This window comes from Marmota flaviventris, chromosome 20 (assembly GCF_047511675.1).
Source record: "Marmota flaviventris isolate mMarFla1 chromosome 20, mMarFla1.hap1, whole genome shotgun sequence".
Taxonomy (NCBI): Eukaryota; Metazoa; Chordata; class Mammalia; order Rodentia; family Sciuridae; genus Marmota; species Marmota flaviventris.
Genome location: NC_092517.1, coordinates 21,442,945 through 21,469,651, shown reverse-complemented (window position 1 = coordinate 21,469,651; position 26,707 = coordinate 21,442,945). Strand labels below are relative to the sequence as shown.

At 34.9% G+C, this 26,707-nt stretch overlaps 1 pseudogene; it reads left to right on the top strand.

The window, feature by feature from the left end:
* LOC139703054 (zinc finger protein 420-like) overlaps nt 1-26,707 on the top strand; it is a 106,203-nt pseudogene that overhangs the window by 7,591 nt on the left and 71,905 nt on the right.

Here is a 26,707-nt window from a genome sequence, read left to right as displayed (position 1 = left end):
ATGATTGGCTTTGGCAATCTTCTAATAATTGGCAGATAGCTTTTGCTAATTTCCCTGGTCAAATGGAAAGGCAATGCTTTCATGATAAAATTATTTAGTTTGTTCTTGTGACTACATTTATATTTCCCAAAACTGTATGTGCTTAACCAACAGTTGGAGCACTAACAATATTTTCTGATGGATCAAGTTCAGGAAAAGTAGGTTTCTATAGCCAGGCTGATATGGAGATAATACAGACATCTTATACTTCTGCACAATGAGCAGAACTTCAAGCTCTCATTTGTGCTTTAATTTATTTTGCAAATGAGCCAATCAATCAATGTTTATTCAGATATTTTACATGCAGTTCGTGTTACAAAAAATTGAAACATCAACTACTGGGAACACAGCATTGCAAGAGTTATTTAATTTGTTTCAGACCTTACAAAAGACAATTCAAATGTGTCACTATCCATGTTTCATTAGCCATATAAGGGCACATTCTAATATTCCAAGTCCTTTAGCATCAGGTAATGATAAGATTGATAAACTTCTTGCTGTTTGTGAATAAATATCTTTATATGATTGTGCACAAGCCTCACATTCTTTACATCATCAGAATGCTTCTTCTTTACATTTAAAATTTAATATTCCTGGGGAAAAACTTGTCAAATTGTTCATCAAATTCCACAATGTTTTAAACATATTTTATCTTTACAAATTGGGGTTAATCCCATGGTTTATGACCAAATCAGTTATGGCAAATAGTTGTAACTCACATCCCTCAATTTGGCAATCAGTGCTAAGTTCATGTTATTGTTGATACTTACTCTAGATTTATTTTTGCCACTGCCTGTGTAAAATAAAATACTCAGCATGTTATTTCTCACTGTCCAGCTACTTTTGAAGCATTAGAATGTCTTTTACAGATTGAAATTGATAATACTCCAGCTTATACAAATTTTTCTTTTCAGCAGTTTTGCCGTCAATTTTGTATTGATCATAAAACAGGTGTTCCATAGAAGCGTCAAGGTCCTGCTATTGTAGAATGAGCTCATTTATCTATTAAGCTACAATTATAAAAATGTGGGGATAAGGCCCCACAAAATAACCTTAATCATGCTTTGTTTTAATTTTTTTTTTAATTGTGACTCTGAAAGTCACACTGCAGCTGAAAAACACATTTCTTCCACTGCAGCAAGTCCCTTGAGCCATGTTTGGTGGAAGGATTTACAAACATAACACCAGAAAGGATAAGATTCAATGATAATGTGGGGTAGAAGTCATGCTTGTGTTTTCCCCGAAAGTGCCTCTAATTCTATTGGGGTACCTGAATGTGCTATCAGAAATGGAGGACCTAGAACCGAAGTTCAAATGACTGAAGATTGATCCAGAGATGTCAGCCCTGACCCCCAGCAGGAAGAGAAAGCTACAAAGGAGGAAAAGGATGAAGAAGGCCCTGAGAGGCTGAATGTTGAAACTACCATCATGGAGGCAACTGTAGAATCTAATGCTACAGGCTGAACAGATAGTTCGACACAAGGAGGATCTAACTCTGCAGCCACAATGTTTGTGGCCATGTTAGGTGTGTTGAGCTGTCCAGTAAATGCAGTCCAGGGAGAAACCAACTGGACATATTTTCCAGACCCATCTTTGGTACACCCTGTGGTGTGGACCAGAGAATCCATCCCAGTATTTACTAATGATATTCATGTAATATGTGGTTTTACAGATACTCAGATTACAACCAACCCTGTGACTGGATTTAGTTATACTGGTTACAGTGGACAACTATGTATATATTGGTCCCATGATAAGCATGCTGGCTATCTAGGGGTATCTTTTGAAGAAAAGATGGCATATGGGTGGGGTCTAGATGAGCCAATCATACTGGACCCTGGGACTCTAAGTAGTATGTCCAAACAGTTATTAAAATGGGACTTTCTCATAACAAGCCAGTCATTGCCACAGAACGTCTGCCAATACCTTACTGTCGGAATCATTCTGCAAAAAAAAAAAAAAAATAGAATTTGGCACCTTTCCTAAATGAATAGACTGTGCAAATGTCTTTTCAGTACAACAAAAAGGTTCTAGAGATAGTACATAAATTTTAGACTGGTCTCCAAGAATTGACAAAAGACAATCACTTAAGGATGCCATGATCCCAGGAGGTTTTGTTGGTAATATCCAAACCTTCAGTGAAGGCGGTATCCAAAAAGATGTTTGGAGCTTAATTGCAGTCTCAGATTTCCTATATTACACTGATAGCCCTATGCCTGACTTTGTAGGCAGGGGGTGTAAAGAGGGTTCCTGGTATGGCTGCAGGCCTGGTTCAATCTCCTTATGCTTTAATTACTGCAAATATAAGAGTTAAGAGAAAGGATGATAAATATCTTGTAGCCTGTAAAACTGCAATTTACCAAATTGCATCAGTAGATATAACAGAGGGAAAGGAACATTAATCCTTCACCAGTCTTCCTTTGTGTTACTGCTAGTCAACATTTCAGAGCCATGGTATGCTGATGCTGGTGTTCAGGTTTTACAACAGATGCATGCTCAGTTGACCAGACTTAAGCGAGCTCTTGGACTCATAACTTTTGGTTATAACTTTTAAAATTTCATATAATTTCATTCATCACTTCTACAGTTACAGCCTCAGTGGATAGATCTCAGAATATTCAACATGCAAATTTTCTTAATTATTTGTCTCAAAATACTTCCAAAGTCCTCAATAATCATAAATATTGATGAAAATATTGAAACTAAATTGAATGCCTTAGAAACTTCTGTCTTAAATATTGATAATGAGCTTTCTGCTCTCAAGTTTAAGGAAAGGATTAAATGCCATCTGATTATGAAGGTCTCTGTTACTGTAGCCAAATATAAGGCTTTCCTATGGGGTTGGGTAAAGGTTAAATCATCTAATGGCCATTTGGCATAGCAGTAATAATTGCCTGGATCTTATGGAGTTACATCACAACATCCAGGATATTCAAAATCAAAATTGATCTTATGGATCCTACCTCTCTAACTGGAAAAACTTCAAGAATGAAATGGCTTCAACCCTGGAAACATGCTGAAACTGTCTGCATGGTATATTAGTTTTTTCAAGATTATATATTTTGTCTTTATTGTCTCAGGTTCTGTTTTCCAAGTGATCTATTCTGTTGGAGATGCTTTCTATTGAGTTTTTAATTTGTTTTTTTTTTTTTATTTGTTTGTTTGTTTCCTTCATTTCAAGGATTTCTATTTTTTTTTTAATTTGAGAATCTCTATCTATGCATGATTTTTGAAATTCATTTGATATTCTCCTTTCCTTTCACTCCCACCCAATCTCCTTATACTCCACTAATCTTCCCTATATCTTTATGATATTAAATTCTCCTTTCCCTTTGTTTTGCGGTAGCTGCAGCATGTGAAAGAAAACATTTGACCCTTAATCACTCTGATTTATTTCACTTAGCATGATGTTTTTAATTTCTGTCCATTTAAATTGTGACATTTCTCAATAAATCTTATTTATAGCTGACTAAGAAACTCCATGGTGTGTATCACATTTTATTAATCAACTCATCTATTGGGAACTACTTCCATAATGGAAACTGCTTCCATAATTTTGCTATGGTGAATTGGGATGATAGGAACCAAAATGTGGCTCTATCAAAATATAATATTATTTACAATTACAGATAGCCAATATTCATTGCTATTCGGACATGCTTTTCTGATACAAATATAAGTAAGGCATAAGAAAACAACCCACTGTTGATCATTATACATAGGCAGTAGCACATTCAAATAAATGTTTCTTATTATGAAAATAGTGTTATTTATTGGGCAAATATCACTTGCATTATTGTTTGTCTTTTTAAATCTTATTTTTATATAGTTTATTATTATTTTTGCTATGGCTTGACTTTTTTCTTGTGCCTCTTACAAACACTTTTTTTTTCTTCTGGCAAAATATAAGTAAAATCCATATTAAAGGTTACAATCGAATAGCTTTTACAGTAGTGACAATGTTGTAAAATGATCTACAGTGTTTAGTTTCTCATATTTTTATACATAAAAAATTAGTTCCTTCTAACACCCATTTATACTCTCCCAAATAATTATAGAATTTTTAATTTTTGCATCCCTTGTCACTTTTAATCTGTTTTCTCATTTTTAGATTTTGTATATAATTTAATACTGTTTTGTTCACTAGACAACAACCTTTACAAAGATAAAAGGCATAACAATTTGTTCCTTGTGGCTTTGACTTTTAAGAACGTACTGATACATGGGCTTATCCAGGGCAGGGCTATCAGTCTAGATCCCCTAAAGGGGCAGTTTGTACATTTCAGCTATAATTCTTGGAACCATGGTGATTGAACAGGAGGAATAATTTGGGGTATTTATGAACTCCAAAGTAAATAAAGATGGACACTAAGTAGAAACATAAGAAAAGCATAATTTTTATTTAAGCTTTCATTTTTTACTTAGGACCTTAAGGTACACTAGGGTCATGATTGATTGTTTTAACTTAATGATATTAGAAATTAAGGGGGGGTGGTCAAAATATTTCAAGTAGAACTTTTCAAACATAGAAGGTTCTAGTACATATAGGAGACACAGAAACCCACTGAATTCTGTGGTTTTCAAAGAAAATGACTTTAGAGTAGATTCATGAAATATCTGTCAAATGTCACTAATCATGGCCTTATTGGAAACTATTGCATTTGTTTTTGTGCTGCTGGTAATAAAACTCAAGGTCTTGCACATGTTGGACAAATTCTGCACAACTTAACTACAACCATATCTCTATAAACTATTATTATGTGAATGTCTCTGTAAGTGAAAGCCTACAGGTTATTCTGTATTTATGCATAAATTACATACAATGAGTCATTAATCAATGATTTATAATAAAGGTTTTTAAGATATATGCTAAAACTATGTAATTCTGCAGTATTTTATATATCTAAAATTAAAAATCTATGTATGTACATATATAGATATCTATAGAAAAACAGATGTAGATAGATACACAAATCTTATCTCCATGTATCTGTATATATTTATTATAGTTTCTAATTATATTATTCTTACTATTGCTCCTATTGAGTTAGTGCCCATTTTTAAACTGGTTGTTCTCTTGCTCAGTGTTTTAATATTTAGTTATCAATGGACCTTTATTTATTATTAATATATGTGTGGTGCTAAAGATCAAACCCAGTGCCTCATGCATGGTAGAAAAGCGCTCTACCACTGAGCCACAACTCTAGTACATTTTGCTGAGTTTTAAGAGCTCATTGTACATATTTTTTTCAAGACCTTTATCATATATATATATATTTGGCAACTACTTAGTCCAGTTTCTTCTCATTCAGTTAATAGCATACTTCCAAATACAGAATAGATTTCAACAGAATAAAAGTTCATTAAGTTTCTCATTTATAGATCCTGCTTCTGGCTTTGAATGTTCATGTCAAGAATGAAGCCACATAAAATTTCTGCTATGTTGTCTGACACAAGCTATAAATTTAACATTTTCTTTCAGGTTAATGATTTCATTTTTTAAAAGTTGTAAGTTCTGTGTCAAATTCATTTCTTTGCATACAGATGCCAAGGTGTTCATAATTCATTAAAAAGATTATATCATCTCCAGGGAAGTCCTGCCATCTCTTGTGTGGTTTTTGAGTTTATTTCTAGGTTTTCAGTTCTATTCCACTAATCTGTTTGTATACTCCTTGCCACATATCTCACCTTTTGGGTTACTGTAAGTTCATAGTTAATCTCAGTTTCAGATATTTCAGCCCTGTAAACTTATTCTACAGAATTGTTGACCATTCTCTATGCCTGCCTTCTCCATATATCCTTTAGAAGACAATTTTTCTATATTTGTGCAACAGGTTGTTAGGATTTTATTGTGGTTGTATTTAATTCATTTTTTAGAATTGTAGATAAATAGTATATTAATATTGAATGTTCCTTTCTATTGAATGTTCCTTTATGTGTTTGGTAGTTGCAGGTCCCTCAACTTACAGGAAGTTGATCAGCAGTGTACATGACATTCTGCATTTATAAGTGGTATCAGAATTAGGTGAATGACTGCAAGTTTGAGACCTGAAATAGTGACACTTGTACCAACCAGTGTCAAAAATATTATTTTTTAAAACTACTTTTTAGTTGTTGATGTTCCTTTATTTTTTATTTATATGTGGTGCTGAGGATCAGACCTCTTGCCTAATACATTAGGCAAGTGCTCTGCCACTGAGCCACAACCCCAATTTGATTTTCTGCAAATTCACACATTTTCTTTTAGAAAAATATTTTTAAAAGGACATTGTAGGTGAGGACCTTAAACTAACTCCAGCTATGCGTCTGTTAACTGGTGAGAATTGTGACTCTGGAAGACTAAGCATTTCCTTTCTTTGCAAAAGGGATCTGAGGTGTGTGGACTTTATAGAATCATTTTCTTAGCTGCCCAGAATTACCTCACTCACTGCTTAGGAATGAGACCTAGAAGGGTACAGAGTTACAGTGAGGGTGCTCCACAGTTTGGAAAATATATTTTTTCTAACAAGTCAGGATTTTTATTTTTTGTGTCTTGTGAACAGTAATTATAATCATCTACTCACCTAATTTGTCTTGTTGTTGTTCCTTTGATAAAATCTTGATACCATACAATTTCAATTGGCTCAAGTATTTAAATATTTTGCTATTGAAAATGTTTAATTGATTATTTGTGTGGATTTGGGTGATTATGCTCTGATGTCAAGGTAATTCTTCCAATAAAGTAACTATGTTTAAGTAATTAGGATTCATCCACACATGGAGTTCCAATGTAGAAAAACTCTGGATACTTCTGGTGTGTCTTACTGATCTCATCTTCCTTTGGCACACGGAGATGACAACAGTCCTGTGCCTCATTCATGACTAATAATTTTATTATGTTTTTCTCAAAGCCATCATTTTCCTTGTTTATATTTCCTTGGTTGTGTGAGTTTTAAGTAACTATTGTTACCATTATTTTTTCAATACAATTATATTAAAAGGTCTTTTTTCTTTTATTAACTATTTCTTTGTCTCAGTCTTTTGAGCACATACGTGCTGCTGTCTGGGCCTCTATCGTACAAAATTTATGTACTCATTGAACTGCTTATAGAACTTGATATATTTCAAATTTGTCTTTTTATGAGTTGGAAGTGTAATTTTACGTGTCTCCAAACGTTAATATTCTATGAATATTTTACACGTTAGGAATTTGTCATGGATGATACTTGAAACTAATTGCATTGGAGAGCTCAATCTCTCTCATGGATACAAAGCAGAGAGAATAACTAACGGATTGTTTTGAAAAAAATTTTACCACTCTTTTTGTCTCCCTTGGGCACCATCACCTTATGAGAATATTTTGACAAGTCTGATTTGCATCTGGAATGTCTGCCAAATTTCACATTCACTGATGGCAGAAAAGTTAGCAGTTGGGCTTTTATTCAATGCTTGGGATTTAGTATATATCCTTCACTTCACTCTGATATGGAATATATGTACTGTTTTTGGACTTTTGTATTTTCCTCTGAATTAGATAATGGAAAGTATCTTATTACATAATTAAAGTCACTCTCCTACATGACAGTCAGTTCTACTAACTCTTAATTCAAATTAAAAACTGAATAATGGTTTGGTAGATGTGCTATTGATCTATCAATTATTATTTCAGAAGCCATTGACATTCGGGGATGTGGTCATTGATTTCTCTGAGGAGGAATGGGAATGCCTGGATCCTGATCAGCATAATTTATATAGAGAAGTGATGTTGGAGAACTACAGCAACCTGCTCTTTGTGGGTGAGCATAACTTTCCTTCAGAATTCCTATGTATCATTATTTAATTTACTTTCCTTGAAATATATCTTTTGGGAACTTCTCCACAAGAATGTGTTTCAGATTAATGGTTTTGATAAAAAAAGGTGGGGTAGTTCTTGGTGCTGACAAGAAAATGTTAATGATCTTTCTATTCATTCTTAATGATTAACTTTGTTGGCATGATATATATCCTTCACTTGTATATTGTTTCCTTAGAGGAATGCAGTGATGTCAAATACTGTGGCCCACATATAGCAGAGGACATAGTTGATGTAGAGAAGGAAGCCTAAATTCAAAAAGGTTGATTGAGACATAATCAGGCAGAAAAGATTTTTGAAACGCTTTGATTTTCTTTCTCTTGTTATCATAGAAGAACCTGTCCTGTGTTTTGTGCTTTAAAATTGTCTAGTCTCCTGCTTTTCCTCCAGTAATGTCTCTGTACATTCAAATCAACAATAAAACACTCCCCTTGCATTGTGTCAATCATATCTGACAGCTAGACCATAATTTGAAATAATATTTTTTAGTTGTTAATGAATTTCCCATTTGTTTATATGAGGTGCTGAGGATTGAAACCAGGGCCTCATACATGCTAGGCAAGACCTCTACCACTAGTCTACAACTCCAGCCCCTCTTTTATTATTTGCAGAAAACTTTTGCAAATTTCTGGAGACCTCCAGGTCAACCCAATGTAATACATTACTATCATAAGTCAGTTTCTATAATCTTGTTTGTACATATTTTTCACTAAAATTTCCTTATCAGAGTTCTTCCTGAATATGTGTAATTGATTTTCCATGAAATTATCTGCCATGAATGAATGTCAAGATGGACCAAGACTGCTCTTTTGAGAGATGGTGTAAGTTGTAGTTGAATAAGAGGATGTTTAAAATAATACATCTGTGTATATTTACAATTTGGTTGGCTAATATTTTTCTTTATTTTTTTCATTGTGTACAGGAGGTTCCATGTTACAGACTGGGTTTCCTCATGTCACTCAATTATTTCACAAATTAAGATAGGCATGACTCTTGTTTGTATTGCCAGTAATGTTATATGTGCTTTTGCTTGTATAAATATTAAGCCTCTTTTGTCTATGACTTTTGTATTTTATCTTGATTGGCCTTTCATTCTGTCCACATATGTAGAAATTGAAATTTTCTATATGTAAATGTGATGGGGATTAATGGCAGTGATACTCTAAAGCTGAACTACACCCCAAGCTCCTTTACATTCATATTTGAAGAGAGGTTCTCACTAAATTAATGACGATGTTTTGAATTTGCAATTCTCCTGCCTCAGACTTCCTAGTAGCTGGGATTACATGCATGCCCATCATTTGTATATTGATGAGTTTGTTCTTATTTATAAAATAAAGACCACATTATTTTAAATTTAGCTTTGAAAAATGTTGCAGTTATCTTTTATGTGTTGTTTTTAATTTTCATTATAATCAAAACCACAAAATAAAACTTACTGTATCCAAATTTTTAAATATACAGTTCAGTAACATTAATTCAAATTGTTATGAATGTATCTCTAAAGTTTACATCTCAAAGACAATCAATTCTTATGATGCAAGGGCTCATTTCTGTCTCCCTATCACAAAACCATTTTCTTTTGTTCAGAAAGCATCTGTTTTAGTTTAGAGATGTCATATTCATAGAATTCTGCAGTATTATTTCTGTGACATATTTCAGCTAACCTAGTATACATACATTTTGTAAAATATATAATTAGAATAAATTCTTTTACTTCAAAGTTCTATAATTTTATATTCCAAATTGCCTCATCCATTTATTTCAAGGGATATTTGGTTTGCATCCCCCATAATGGCTCTGTGAGCAACATTGTAACAACACTGGTGTGCAATGTTTTTAATTTGCTATTGATGTGAGTGCTTATTACCATACTTAATCAGAACTCCATCTACCTTATTCCATGTCTGCATTTACAATTGTATGCTGTATCTTTTAGTACATTTTTTAGCAGGGAAATATTCTTCTAATGTTATTTGTTATATAAGGGATATTCATACAATTTTAAGAATTTTTTTGCAGAGAAATCTAACAACTGGAGTTTGAATATTACTTGGAGACTCTAGTTAAAATTAAAAGATGTTTATCCTACTTAACGTGATGTTCCAATTCTTGAAAACAGCATGCTCAAGAGTGTTCAATCAACTGACACATATTTAGGGATTTTTGAACATCCCTACCACGTTTGACTTCAAATATTTATTCCATATTGGGTACAAAATAACTATAACTTAAATATTTATTAACCTTTGTTATAATATATAAAATTGGTCTATCCAATATAATACCCCACTTGCGATTAAGAACAGGGATTCTATAAGTCTAAAATAGTTTCAAAATATTTTCAAATTCTTATGCTTTGAAATTACCATTTTGCTTCACTGTATTTCCCTTTTTCAGTAAGTGAAAATTGATGTATCCTAGTATAACATTGATTCTTTGTTTTTATTGAACTCTCTCAATGTTTACTTTGTGTGTTTGGGAAGTAGGATGTACATTGTGAATGTATTTACTCTTAATAGAGAAAAGAACCTAGGGAAAGGCTCCTTTTCTCTATTTTGCCTCTTTTCAAAGTTTTTTTTTTTTTTTTTTTTTAATTTAAAATGTCTTCTATGTCCTATAACTGTCTTAAACTATGTTTTGTGTACTATAATTTAGACAGCCCAGGTTTTGATCGGTCACTTTTGTATGTGTCATTCTTATATCCTTTTGCTTACAGTATTTGTGTGTTCTTAGATTTAGTGTATCTTATGGACTACCTAAAGTTGTAATTTTTAGCGTTAATTCAGATAGCCAAGGTTTGTTTTGATAAAGAATTTTGTAATTGGATTTGCCAACAAAAAATATCTAAAAATGAAGAATCCCCTACTTATACTTTGTATGAGTATCAACTTGACTTCACTTTATTAAAAATTCAATATATTTATGTCTTTTAAAACTATATTATTATTATTATGGGTACATACGCCTATTAGCAGTTTTGTTTTGATGCTTTTGTCTTTCAAATACTATTGCAAAATTACATGTTTTGTGACCCGCCATTACAATAAAATAGAATTGTTTGTGCCATGAAATTTTTATAATTTCATATGACTTACATTTCAGTATGAAGGATCACTTTCACACTTTTTGGAGAACAGATCTAGTGTTGATGAATAGTGTGTGCATTTATATCCTTAAAGCCTTTATTTTCCCTCTCTGTTGAAAGATAGTAGCTGTGAATATAATGTCTTGGTTGATAATTTTATTCTTCCATCCCTTGAAAATGGCCCTGAATTCCTTTCTGTGTTGTGAAGTTTTGATGAAGGATTTCAAAATTATATAGTTATATAGTTACACATTTCTATATGACCCATCTTTTTTATTTTGGATGCTCTGAATATTATCTGTAAGTTTTAAACCTTGGATTAAAACCTGCTTTGAGTCTTTACAACTTGGAGATAATTGAGCTGCTTGGATGTTTTTTTTTTTTTTTTTTTTTTTTTTTTTTTTATTCTCTGAGATGCATTTATTAGTACTGGAAAGATAACTACAACTTTGCATTTTTTACTTTGGCTGGCCTTTGTGTGTTGGTTTATTTCAGTAAACTTCTTTTAAATGATAATTTACTATTCCCTTTGAGTAATTCATAATTTACTTTTCTTACAGTAGATTTAGCCATGTTTTTTCTGTTGGTAAGCAGGAATTCCTTCTTGAACACTCCCCAAATATTTGCATGTTTCCTATTTTTTAATGAAACAGAAGAAAGTCGGTAGATTTTTAAAATATATTGTGAAGGAGGAAAGGCTTTGTTTAACACAACACATTTTCCTTTACTATATTACTCTTTATAAGAATGTACTCATCTTGGATACTGTGAACACTAAGATGATTTGGAATGTTCTCAAAGTAATTTTCTGTGTACATTTTTATTTGATTTATATATTTCTGCAGTAACGATGGGCTTAGATTTAATAACCTACTCCCCTGCTGATGTTTCTTTATTGCTGTAATTTCCTATGTTTTCAAAATATACTCATCCCAGTACAGTAAGTTAACATGATTGTTATTTTTATTTATTGCAGCCATGACTTCTCATCATCCTCGAGAAATTTTACCAGAGCAGGGAATAAAAGAGAGAGAGGGAAGATATGGAAAGTGTGACCTTGACTACTGACAACTAAGAAAACAATGGGAAAATATAGGTGAGAGTAAAGTTCAAAATCATATTATAATAGTCAAAAACAATTAGTAGTCCCTATTTATGATAAAAGTTTTATGGCCAAAAGACACCAGGAACAATTAATATCTAAAAAAAATCAATATATTCCACTTACATTTGAGGAGCCATATATTTCTTTAAGATTATATCCACAGCCATTTTTGAAGTAAAAGTTAATGTGGAAAATTTGTAATCTGGTCCATGAATCAGTTTTTAACTTGGCCAATTATAAATGTAGCAGTGATTAAACTTCCAGTCAAACATTTGCACAGAGAAGATGTTCCTAAAACTTATATTTTGAGAGTTTCTTTACAAAATGTCCATTTTCTTGCAACAAAACAGTAATTTCTCCTTATGCCCAAATGGACAATATTAAGAATTGTTGAATGGTTTCTACTTCCTCACTATTGCTCATTGACAATTCTGATACAGATTTATGGAAAGTTCACTATATGTAATGCTATAAGTAACGCCATTAGCCATGTCTCTACTTTTAGTAATTACCAGTATATTTACATTGGTGATAAAAATTATGAATATAGAGAAACTCCTAGTCATTTTCTAAAGGAAATTTACCAAGATGAAAAATATAGGAAAGTCTTGCTTCAGTGCTCAAAAAAATATTACTCATCCTAATATTCACAGTCAAGACAAAACCTGGAAGTGTAAGGTATGTGAAAGGGCTCTTAATCACAGTGCAAACTATCTCAATTCAAGAGTATTTATAGAGAAAGAGAGCCCTATAAGTTTAGAAGATGTTGAGCAAGCCAATGCTTTGATATATTCTTTAAACACAGCAGATACTATGACAGTGATAAACCCTACAAAATTAAAGAATGCAGAAAAACTTTTAGTGAAAGGTTACAACTTGTTAAGCATCAGAGGATTTTTACTGAAGAAAATTCCTGTAAATTTTAAAACGTGTGGCAAAGCCTTAAAACATTCTTCAACTCTTACTCCACACTAAAAAAAATTATTCTGCAGAGAAGACCTACCAATGTGAAGAATGCAACACACTCAAAAACTTTACTCAACATCACAGTGTTCATACAGGAGATATTCCATGCAAAGAATATGACAAATCTTGTAATAAAAGCTGCAATCTTATTTGTCATCAGTGGACACACACTGAAGAGATGCCCCACATATATAAGCAACTTTGCAAAGCTTTTAGTCAAATCCAAGCCTTAAAAATCACCAGAGAATTCATACTGGAGAGAAGCCCTACAAATGTAAAGTGTGTGGCAAAAGTTTTAGTACAAACTCACATCTTGATCGCCACAATAAGATTCATACTGGAGAGAAGCCCTACAAATGTAAAGTGTGTGGCAAGAGGTTGAGTCAAAAATCAGCACTTACTCAGCACTAGAGAATCCACACTGGAGAGAAGACCTACACCCGAAAAGAATAAGGCATAGGTCTTAATAGTATTCCAAATCATAGTTGTCACAAGAGGATTTATACTGGAGAGAAGCCCTACAAATGTGAAGAGTGTGGCAAAGATTTTAATAGCATCTCACAGCACACCTCTCACAAGAGGATTCATACTGTAGAGAAGCCCTACAAATGTGAAGAATGTGGCAAAACTTTTAATCAAAGATCGTCATTTACTCAACACCAGAGAATCCATACTGGAGAAAAGCCCTACACCTGTAAAAGAATGTGGCAAAGCTTTTAATAGCATCTCGCAGCTTAATCAACACAAAAGGTTTCATACTGGAGAGAAGTCCTACAAATGTAGAGAATGTGTCAAAGCTTTTAATCAAAACCCATCACTTACTCGACATCAGAGAACCCATACTACAGAAAGTCTTATAAATGTGAAGAATGGCAAACCTTTTAAAATTGAAGATCACATCTTACTAAACATTATAGATTTTATACTGCAGAGAAGTTTTACAAACACAAACATTGCATCAGTGTCTTTAAGAATGAATCAACCCTTATTTCACAGTATTTCAACACTATTTCACACCAGAGATATGATAGCACATTAATTATACAAGTGTAAAATAGGTGACAGAGTCTCCAATGGTTTTTCACACCCTACTCAGCATCTCAGAATTCCTATGAGTGAGAGGACATGTGGAAAAATTTTTGAAAACTTTTGGCCATTTATCAAACATTTTTAAAACATTGGAGGATTTATTGCATATAGAAACCCAAAGAATGTGTCCAAGACTGTATTCAAATTTCAAACATTTTTCAATTTCTGAACTCATATATGCAGCAAATGTGTAGTAGCATTTTTCCAAAGTATGTACTTAGATAACAGCAAAATATTTACAAAAACATGTTTACAAATATAAAAATTGTAGTAAGTTTCTTGTCCCTTGAAACATTTGGGATCTAGGAGGGAAAAAATCATTTAAATGTAGAAAATGGATAATTGCTTTTGACATTTGCTGAAAATTTTTTTAACATCTTGAGCTGATATAGTAGAAATAAGGAAATACATGTACAGAACAGTGCATCCCTAAAAGGATATAATTTTACTGTAAATCAACAATTACGAAATATTCTCAATTTTCACAACTGGAGAAAACATAAATCTCATAGTTGATTATTTATGAAATGTCTTAAGATTTATATGAAATTTTAAACCTTTAGTTTTTATTTTTGTACTTAGGAGCAGTTAATCAGTAAACCACATCCCCAGATTTGTTTTTTCATTTTTATTTAGAGATAGAGTTTCCTAAGTTGCTTAGGGCCTCACAAAGTTATGGAGCCTGGCTTTGAACTTGCAAAGCTTCTCACATCTCTAGGGTCACAGGCATGGATGAACATGCCTGTTTTACAGAGCATTTTTACTTATATTTTATTGTGGATGCAATTTGTTACTAAATAAAGTGTGAATTTCTTAATATTAACCTTGTCATGCATTCAATGATGTTTTTAGGTCACACATCTCCCACTGTTCACTTTGCTAATGGATTGATGCAATAGTAAAACATTCTATTGTGTAAGTAATGCCATAAACTCTACATTAATTATTTCATATGTTTAATCAAGTTTTATTTGGGGAATATTATTTATGTAAATTATATACTCTTTTTTGTAATTATGGAAAAATTAAGACAGTTATAGGAAGGACCAAGGAATACAAAAATAATGCCCAGATATCCCTAGTTTGAATTACAACTTTAACATTTCACCTTGTACAGTTGAAGAACTCCTTAAGGGATCTACAACTCTGGAGAGTTGTTTGGGGTTTTAATGGTTTTTATTCTGAATCTCAGACATCATCAGTGGCTTAATTTTAGCATGGTTGTTTACTTTTTAAAGTTAAGATCTTATTTTTTTAAATGGTTGATATTTTCACATGGTCCAAAATGCCAAATATGCAAAAAGGACAGTGAGTTAGGAGAGTCTCAGCTTTATTTTTCTTCAGCTGTTGGAACGTGATGGACATCATTATATGAAGTACATGTATAAATACTTGAATTGTGTGTCAACGTACTTTCTATACAAACAGAGGTATAAAAATGTGATATATATATATATATATATATATATATATATATATATATATTAAGAATTGAAATGCAACAAAAACAAAATTCATGTGTAAAGGCATGAATTGGTGTGAACATACTTTATATACAGAGATATGAAAAATTGTGCTCTATGTGTGTAATTAGAATTATATTTTTTTTTAAAAAATGGATCCAAGTACCTTTAATTTATGTGATTTAAAACAGTGAAACTTAAATTAGATAAGTAGATGAAAGTAAAGGTATCTTTAAAATTAAACTTAACTCACAAGTCTAAGTGGTCAAAGAACTAATAAAATATTGATGTCTATAAAATGTCTAATATCTCTTAATTCTAGGGCTTTTATTCAACAAGGAAGAAATGGCTTATATATTCAATATACTTGTCTGAAACCTTGGTAAAAATAAGTAAAGTAAACTCGAAATGAAATTACTCATACATGTGTTTGTTAGACATGTGATTAATTTACAAGTTTAAATGTTAACTGTTAAATATACCATCAAGTTCTCTTAACTCCTTGAATTCCATTGGGTAACACTATTGATATTTGCATAAATGGTAAAAAAAGGAAAAAAAATGGTTTAATGTTTCTTTGTCATCACTGAAATGGTTACTAAAAATTTAAAGTGCCAACAGGTATATTTCTATGTACTTAAATATTGTGTTTTCATGACATGGTAAACAGAAGTGATTCTATATGCAAAGTCTTATAGAAGAATTCTATATACAAAGGCCCAAAAGTTTCAACTGTTTCAATTAAGAGTAATGTAAACAACCTAAAGTATTTTTTTTATAAAAATAAAATAATTTGTCTAAATTCATAAATTTACAAGAATTTTTTTTTTCAAATTGTGAACAAAAAGGGGGTTAACAAATGGGAAAGAGAAATTAAAAGTTCTCTCTCTATATATAAAGTCAAGGATGTTTGAGGTATTCCATAAGGTCAAATGTTAATTTACTGGGATAAACTAAAGTTTTACCTATATTTTAAAAAGACAAGGATTTCTTAAAACATTAACCTACTGATAACATTGTGTTCATTAAGTCTTGTTTTTTGAGCAATTAATCTTGTAGAAATTAAGGATTATACAACTATTGTTACACAAAACCTGTTATTTTAAAATATTATAGTATGTTATTTTCTTAAGAGCTAAACTCAATTAATAAAAAATTAATGTAATTGTGGTGCTATTACTTTTATTTAAATATGAAATATGTTCATATCATCCAGGTATACAAGTTTTTAAGATAGAAGCTTTCAAAGAACATTATATCAATCTGTTTTTTTTTTTTTCAAACTAAAGTTGTGTTGTATTTGGGGGCTATAAAGATGATAAACTTTATTGGAGATTTATTTATCACTTAATGTTCTATAACTGGACCTGTTATCAGTAAGATATACAATTTTATCTTACATTTTACAAGGGAGTGCAATTTAAATACATTTTAAGTTAATGAGAGCGTAAGTTATATAAAGGTTCATATTGTAAAACATGAAAGGATTTTGCTGCTTTTCCACAAAAGATTAAAAGGCCTCTGGCTTTCTTTAATGCATTTTTTAAACATAATATTATATTGTGTTAGCTAATTATTATGGGAACCTGAGCAATAATATATGTAAATTTGTAAAATGATATTTAAGAAAAAAAATCAACTTTAGAACTAGAATAATTCACCTAAGATTTTTATGAGCTCCACCTTCCCTAAGATACGGCTCTGCCTCCTACCTTATTACATGTCAGAATGACTCCAAAGCAGGCCAAACTTCAATTCACTTAAAGGTGTGTTCAAAGGATTGATTTTTATTGTTAAAATTACTAGGATATTAAAAAGCAGCCATAATTCAAGATAGTTATTACACAACATAAATATGGTTTTACTCTTATTAATTTTATTTTGTATTTTCCTTATAAATGCTCAAAATGTTTCCTGTTAATAATTCACAGAGGTATTGCTTCAAAAACACACATCATGGTTTAATTTATAATAATAAACCATCACCTAAAGGACAGATAGCATAGTACAGATCCCAAATAATAAAAGAAGGGGTAAATGACTGTAAGGTTATAGACATTAAAGTTAAAGCCCAGTATTCTTAATTTAAGACTGGTGAGGCTGACTTGCTAGATTTAAGATCAAAACTTAAAGTTAAATTAAAAAGACCAAGAGGAAGATGGTGGCAAAGGGAGTGCATTATCCCCGTGTACCGCGTCACTGTGTGGGAGAATGACGAGTTAGAAAGGCTAAAAGCTATCTTGTTAGGAATTTCCAGCAAAATTGGAGTGCTCCAAAACCTAGAGGAAGGATTTCCATCGCACGAGGATCAGCTACAGGGGCTCAAACGCAAGAGATTTGTCCGCACGGAGGGTCACGCTGCTTATTCAGTAAATCGCCCCATGGCTAGAGTCTGCGGTGCGCGCTGGGAAATGAGGAGATAGCAACGCAAATATACAGTGCTGCAGTTTCCGCGGGCTTCTGCCAGCTGTGCAATCACCATACTAAGTGCTGAATTCTGGGTTTGAGACGGGGGAAGGAAGCGGTCCTATTTGGTTCTCCACACCGGTCAGACCACAGAGGAAGCCAGCGGCCACCATCTTGGAGAGCTGATGTCACCATCCCTGTTTTCGACTGATCGCAGCTCATTCAGCCATAGAACAGGTAATTTCAGGCTGCCATTCGCCTGCGGCTCACAGACAACTTACTCAGGCTCAGTGCGAATTAACCCGCGGAAACTGCTTCTTGGAGCCTGCTCCTATCAGAACATACACCGAGCATGGAGAGGCTGAATTCCAGCTCCCGGAACTGCTCTGGCCCAGGGCTAAAGAATCTGTGGAAACTGATTCTCTGTCTGGGTCCTGCTGAATACTGTGGAGGTAAATACCAACCGAGCCTTCATAGGCAGTGGCAACAAGACTGAGACGGGGCTTGTGAGGGCCAGTCAGGACTCACCTGTTGCTTTGGTCACCCAGCAAAGCGAACGAAATGCTGCCATTCACATGGGATACCAACATGGCAGAGATCTGATGTCATCAGAAAGCGGCAGAGTAGAGAACTTCATCGATACCAGCGGCGACAGAAACAGTTGGTCTCCTGGTAAAGAAAGTGAGTCACAAACACCCAAGTGTCTCTCACTTTATCATCAAGCCAGAGGGGCAGAGTAGAGCCGCCGCCCGCACCCGGAACAGGACCAGCAGCCCGCCGGCGTGACCCCAATTGGAGTAGGGGCAGAGCAGAGCCGCCACCCATGCCTGCAAGGTAGGCAAGCCTGTGACAGACCAGCGGATCAGGCCCAGCGGCCTGCCAGTGGGGTACACATGTCACCCCAACTGGAGTCGGGGTAGAGCAAAGCCTTCACCCGCACCCATATCAGGCCCAGCGGCCCGCCGGTGTGGTAGTCATGTAACCCCAATTGGAGTAGTGGCAGAGCAGAGCTGCCACCCGCACCCGCAAGTTAGGCAGACCTGCGACTCACCGGCAGAACAGTCCCAGCGGTCTGCCAGCATGGTACACAAGTCACCCCAATTGGAGTAGGGGCAGAGCAGAGCCGCCACCTGCGCCCAAAAGGTAGGCAGATCTGCGACCGACCAGCGGAACAGGCCCAGTGGCCTGCCGGCGCGACAGACACGTCACCCTATTTGGAGAAGGGGCAGAGCAGAGCCGCCGCCCGTTCCCGCAAGGTAGGCAGACCTGCGAGCGACCGGTGGAACAGGCCCAGCGGCTGGCCGGGGTGGTAGGCACATCACCCCAACTGGAGAAGGAGCAGAGCGGAGCCTTCACCAGCGCCCGGAACAGGCCCAGCGGTCAGCGGGTGTGGTAGACAAGTCACAACAATTGGAGGAGGGGTAGAGCAAAGCCACCGCCCACGCCTGCAAGGTAGGCAGACCTGCAACCGACCGGCGGATCAGGCCCAGTGGCTTGTCAGCATGGTACACAAGTCACACCAATTGGAGTAGGGGCAGAGCAGAGCTTTCGCCCGTGCCTGGGACAGGCCCAGCAGCCCGCTGGCGCGGTAGTCACGTCACCCCAATTGGAGTAGGGGCAGAGCAGATCCGCCGCCCACGCCTGCAATGTAGGCAGACCGCTGCCCAACCCTGCAAGGGAGACTTTTCAACTATACAAGTGCAATATAAATATATAGGGGGAAAAATTTTCAAAAATACAACAGTTTCACCAAGCAGAAAGAAACACAAGCAATATGAAAAGACAAGGAATGAAAGGACCACAAGCAATGCAGGTCAACTCAACTTTAGAAGAGGTAACAGCTGCAGCAGATGGAATGTCAGATAAAGAATTCAGGATATACATGCTTCAGATGATCTAGAGTCTCAAGGAAGACATTAGACAGCAAAATCAGACAATGAAAGATCACTTCGACAATGAATTACACAAACAAATCCAGGAAGCAAAAGATCAACTATACAGGGAGATAGAGGTTATGAAAAACAAACAAACAGAAATCCTAGAAATGCAGGAAGCAATAAACCAACTTAAAAACTCAATTGAGAATACTACCAGCAGAGTAGAACACTTAGAAGATAGAACATCAGACAATGAAGACAAAGTATTTCAACTTGAAAAGAACATAGACAACTCAGCAAGACTATTAAGAAACCATGAGCAGAACATCCAAGAAATATGGGATAACATAAAGAGACCAAACTTAAGAGTCATTGGGATACAGGAAGGTATAGAGCTCCAAACCAAAGGAATGAGCAATCTATTCAATGAAATAATACGAGAAAACTTCCCAGACTTGAAGAATGAGATAGAATCCCAAATCCTAGAAGCCTACAGGACGCTGAATGTGCAAAATCATAAGAGATCCACACCTAGACACATTATAATGAAGATGCCCAACATACAGAATAATGAGAAAATTTTAAAAGCTACAAGAGAAAGGAAGCAGATTATATTTAGGGGTAAGCCAATCAGGATAACAGCTGATCTTTCAACACAGACTCTGAAAGCTAGAAGATCCTGGAATAACATATTTCAAACACTGAAAGAAAATGGGTTCCAACCAAAAATTGTGTATGCAGCGAAATTAAGCTTCAGGATGGAAGATGAAATTAAAACCTTCCACAATAAACAAAAGTTAAAAGAAGTTGCAGCTAGAAAACCATCTCTTCAAAACATCCTCAGCAAAACATTACAGGAAGAGGAAATGGAAAATAACAATGAAAACCAACAGTGGGAGGTAGGAAAGTAAAGGGGGGAAAATAATCAAAGAGGAAAACAAACCATGTTTAGTAACATAAATAAACAAATATGGTTGGAAGAACAACCCATATCTCAATAATAACCCTAAATGTTAATGGCTTAAACTCACCAATTAAGAGACACAGGCTAGTAGAATGGATCACCAAACAAGACCCAACAATATGCTGCCTACAGGAGATGCATTTGATAGGAAAAGACATACATAGGCTGAAGGTGAAAGGTTTGGAAAAATCATATCACTCATATGGACTTCGGAAACGAGCAGGAGTATCCATACTCATATCAAATAAAATCGATTTCAAGCCAAAGTTAATCAAAAGGGATAAAGAGGGACACTACATACTGCTCAAGGGAACCATACACCAACAAGACATAACAATCATAAATATATATGCCCCAAACAATGGTGCAGCTATGTTCATCAAACAAACTCTTCTCAAGTTCAAGAATCTAATAGACCACCATACAATAATCATGGGAGACTTCAACACACCTCTCTCGCCACTGGACAGATCTTCCAAACAAAAGATGAATAAGGAAACTATAGAACTCAATAACACAATTAATACCCTAGACTTAATTGACATATATAGAATATACCACCCAACATCAAGCAATTACACTTTTTTCTCAGCAGCACATGGATCCTTCTCAAAAATAGATCATATATTATGTCACAGGGCAACTCTAAGACAATATAAAGGAGTAGAGATAATACCATGCATCTTATCTGATCATAATGGAATGAAACTGAAAATCAATGATAAAAGAAGGAAGGAAAAATCATGCATCACTTGGAGAATGAACAATAGGTTACTGAATGATCAATGGATTATAGAAGACATCAAGGAGGAAATTAAAAAATTCTTAGAGATAAATGAAAACACAGACACAACATATTGGAATCTATGGGACACATTGAAAGCCGTTCGGAGAGGAAAATTCATTGCTTGGAGTTCATTCCTTAAAAAAAGAAAAAAAAAAAAAAACAACAAATAAATGATCTCATACTTCATCTCAAAATCCTAGAAAAAGAAGAGCAAAACAACAGCAAATGAATTAGAAGGCAAGAAATAATTAAAATCAAAGCTGAAATTAATGAAATTGAAATAAAAGAAACAATTGAAAAAATTAACAAATCTAAAAGTTGGTTCTTTGAAAAAATAAATAAAATCGACAGACCCTTAGCCATGCTAGTGAAGAGAAGAAGAGAGAGAACTCAAATTACTAGCATACGGGATGAAAAAGGCAATATCACAACAGACACTTCAGAAATACAGAAGATAATCAGAAATTATTTTGAATCCTTATACTCCAATAAATTAGAAGATAGTGAAGGCATTGATAAAGTTCTTAAGTCATATGATCTGCCCAGATTGAGTCAGGAACATATAGACAACCTAAACAGATCAATATCAATTGAGGAAATAGAAGAAACCATCAAAAGACTACCAACTAAGAAAAGCCCAGGACTGGATGGGTATACAGCAGAGTTTTACAAAACCTTTAAAGAGGAACTAATACCAATACTTTTCAAGCTACTTCAGGAAATAGAAAAAGAGGGAGAACTTCCAAATTCATTCTATGAGGCCAACATCACCCTGATAAGTAAACCAGACAAAGACACTTCAAAGAAAGAAAACTACAGACCAATATCTCTAATGAACCTAGATGCAAAAATCCTCAATAAAATTCTGGTGAATCGGATACAAAAACATATAAAAAAAATGTGCATCATGATCAAGTAGGATTCATCCCTGGGATACAAGGCTGGTTCAATATACGGAAATCAATAAATGTTATTCACCACATCAATAGACATAAAAATAAGAACCATATGATCATCTCGATAGATGCAGAAAAAGCATTCGACAAAGTACAGCATCCCTTTATGTTCAAAACTCTAGAAAAAATAGGGATAACAGGAACATACCTCAATATTGTAAAAGCAATCTGTGCTAAGCCTCAGGCTAGCATCATTCTGAATGGAGAAAAATTGAAGGCATTCCCTCTAAAATCTGGAACAAGACAGGGATGCCCTCTCTCTCCACTTCTGTTCAACATAGTTCTCGAAACACTGGCCAGAGCAATTAGACAGATGAAAGAAATTAAAGGCATAAAAATAGGAAAAGAAGAACTTAAATTATCACTATTTGGAGATGACATGATTCTATAACTAGCAGACCCAAAAGGGTCTACAAAGAAACTATTAGAGCTAATAAATGAATTCAGCAAAGAGGCAGGCTATAAAATCAACACGCGTAAATCAAAGGCATTCCTGTATATCAGCGACAAATCCTCTGAAATGGAAATGAGGACAACCACTCCATTCACAATATCCTCTAAAAAATAAAATACTTGGGAATCAACCTAACAAAAGAGGTGAAAGACTTATGCAATGAAAACTACAGAACCCTAAAGAGAGAAATAGAAGAAGATCTTAGAAGATGGAAAAATATACCCTGTTCATGGATAGGCAGAACTAACATCATCAAAATGGCGATATTACCAAAAGTTCTCTATAGGTTTAATGCAATCCCAATCAAAATCCCAACGGCATTGCTTGTAGAAATAGAGAAAGCAATCATGAAATTCATATGGAAAAATAAAAGACCCAGAGTAGCAAAAACAATGCTAAGCAGGAAGTGTGAATCAGGCGGTATAGCGATACCAGACTTCAAACTATACTACAGAGCAACAGTAACAAAAACAGCGTGGTACTGGTACCAAAACAGGTGGGTGGACCAATGGTACAGAATAGAGGACACAGAAACCAATCCACAAAACTACAACTATCTTATATTTGATAAAGTGGCTAAAAGCATGCAATGGAGGAAGGATAGCATCTTCAACAAATGGTGCTGGGAAAACTGGAAATCCATATGCAACAAAATGAAACTGAATCCCTTTCTCTCGCCATGCACAAAAGTTAATTCAAAATGGATCAAGGAGCTTGATATCAAATCAGAGACATGGCATCTGATAGAAGAAAAAGTTGGCGACAATCTACATACTGTGGGGTCAGGCTCCAAATTCCTCAGTAGGACACCCATAGCACAAAAGTTAATAACTAGAATCAACAAATGGGACTTACTCAAACTAAAAAGTTTTTTCTCAGCAAAAGAAACAATAAGAGAGGTAAATAGGGAGCCTACATCCTGAGAACAAATCTTTACTCCTCACACTTCAGATAGAGACCTAATATCCAGAGTATACAAAGAACTCAAAAAATTAAACAATAAGAAAACAAATAACCCAATCAACAAATGGGCCAAGGACCTGAACAGACACTTCTCAGAGGAGGACATACAATCAATCAACAAGTACATGAAAAAGTGCTCACCATCTCTAGCAGTCAGAGAAATGCAAATCAAAACCACCCTAAGATACCATCTCACTCCAGTAAGATTGGCAGCCATTATGAAGTCAAACAACAACAAGTGCTGGCGAGGATGTGGGGAAAAGGGTACACTATTACATTGCTGGTGGGACTGCTAATTGGTGCAGCCAATTTGGAAAGCAGTATGGAGATTTCTTGGAAAGCATGGAATGGAACCACCATTTGACCCAGCTATTCCCCTTCTTGGTCTATTCCCTAAAGACCTAAAAAGAGCATGCTACAGGGACACTTCTACATCGATGTTCATAGCAGCACAATTCACAATAGCAAGACTGTGGAACCAACCTGTATGCCCTTCAATAGATGAATGGATAAAAAAATGTGGCATTTATACACAATGGAGTATTACTCTGCATTAAAAAATGACAAAATCATAGAATTTGAAGGGAAATGGATGGCATTAGAGCAGAGTATGCTAAGTGAAGCTAGCCAATCCCTAAAAAAACAAATGCCAAATGTCTTCTTTGATATAAGGGGAGTAACTGGGAACAGAGTAGGGATGAAGAGCATGAGAAGAAGATTAACATTAAACAGGGATGAGAGGTGGGAGGGAAAGGGAGAGAGAAGGGAAATTGCATGGAAATGGAAGGAGATTTTCAGGGTTATACAAAATTATATACAAGAGGAAGTGAGGGGAAAGGGAAAAATAATACAAGGGGGAGAAATGAATGACAGTAGAGGGGGTTGAGAGAGAAGAGGGGAGGGGAGGGGAGGGGAGGGGAGGGTGGATAGTAGAGGATAGGAAAGGCAGCAGAATACAAAAGACACTAGTATGGTAACATGTAAATCAATGGATTTGTAACTGATATGATTCTGCAATCTGTATATGGGGTAAAAATGGGAGTTCATAACCCACTTGAATCAAAGTGTGAAATATGATATGTCAAGAACTATGTAATGTTTTGAACAACCAACAATAAAAAATTAAAAAAAAAATAAAAAGACCAAGAACCAATATTTGGCTCTTGTCCTCTGAGTCAGTCTAAATCTAGGGAACAGGGAACTTCTCTAAAGAGCTTTGAAACTCTGGGTCACATAGCCTCCTGATCAAGGAGATTAATGAGACCATTCGAGAACAGAAAGCCAATTGAGGCACTTGGCATGAAGAGGAGAGTAATTGGAGAAGAGAGACATACCTGGTGCTTCCAAGAGAAACCACATGGTCAGCAATACCTGAACCCACCCTACTGCAAATGTCACTAGGAGAACTAAGAAATTGCTCTAAATATTCCTCAGGAGTAACTCTTATGGAATCTCAGCTGACTCTTAAAACTATAATGAAACAAAAGTTAGTTTGACTTGTTTAACCTTAAACACCTAGAAAAAGCAGTTAAAACCAAAGCATTGACATTCCTGGTGATTTAAAAAATAAATTATAATTGTTAAATATAATTTAAGATATATACTTATGTTAGCACCCCAACATAAGACTGGTGGCTACAAAGAGAGCTTCTTAAGATAAACATCTGCAATATTAAAAGTTAAATGTTGTGTTTATATTTCTGATAACTCTAAAGATGTTAAAGATTTACATTCCTATATAAAGACCTTGTGCACTCTGGCCTCATTATGGGGACAACTTCTCAATCTCCACACCTCCTGGTGAGAAAACACTAACTTCTGTCACCTTCATGATATTCATTGATATGTTCCAGAGGCTATAATATTGGTTCAGTACTCATGTATTTTGTTTCTGTCTCATAGAGTCACCTATCCCCAGAGGACTTTACAACCTCTTCTTCCCCAACCAGAGTTCAATCCAACCTGACTTCTAAAAGAAAGCTACAAACTTCTTGCCTTTTATCACATCATACTCTCTCAGTTCCAAAGCAGCCAGTATGGTCATCACCCATTTCCCTTACAGTGATAGAAAGTTTCTAAATTTAGAAAGGGGAAACAAAACCAGAATTAAATGAACAGACAGTATAGAAAAGTAAATCAACTCAGATCAAATCCAGGAGGCCAATTTTGAGTAAGTCCAATAAGTTGGAGAATGTCCCTTGAGGTACTAAAATTCTTTCAGAGCTCTTTCTCCACCCTATCAAAGATTTGAAAGGGACACATAAGACAAGGGGAAAATAATCAACACAGCCTAATTTCATTTTAAAAATGGGAGCCATCTCATCACAAAGTCATAAACAGTTAATTTCTTTTATACTATAAATTACTGCAATTTTCAAACTTTCTTGGAATTCCTGTGCATGCCTTGAACTCACCCATGGCTGTCTTTCCTTGACTAGATAACAACACTCTCTTAAACCTTAGTGGCACCTCATAAATCCTGGCTTCACCTGACCAGATAGAAACCCTCTCGGGTGCCTCATGAATTCTGATGCTGGGATCTAAAATTATTCCCTACCTTTAAATGTTAAGCCATGTAGATCATTATCTTACTATCTGCCTTTGTATTATGCTTGTCAAAATCTTGTTATCTGTAAGTTCTCAAGACACCCCCCACTTTGCCTCCTTGCAACGCTGCATGCTGGAAAACCTCTTTCCTTGGGAGCTGGGGTGCTCATAT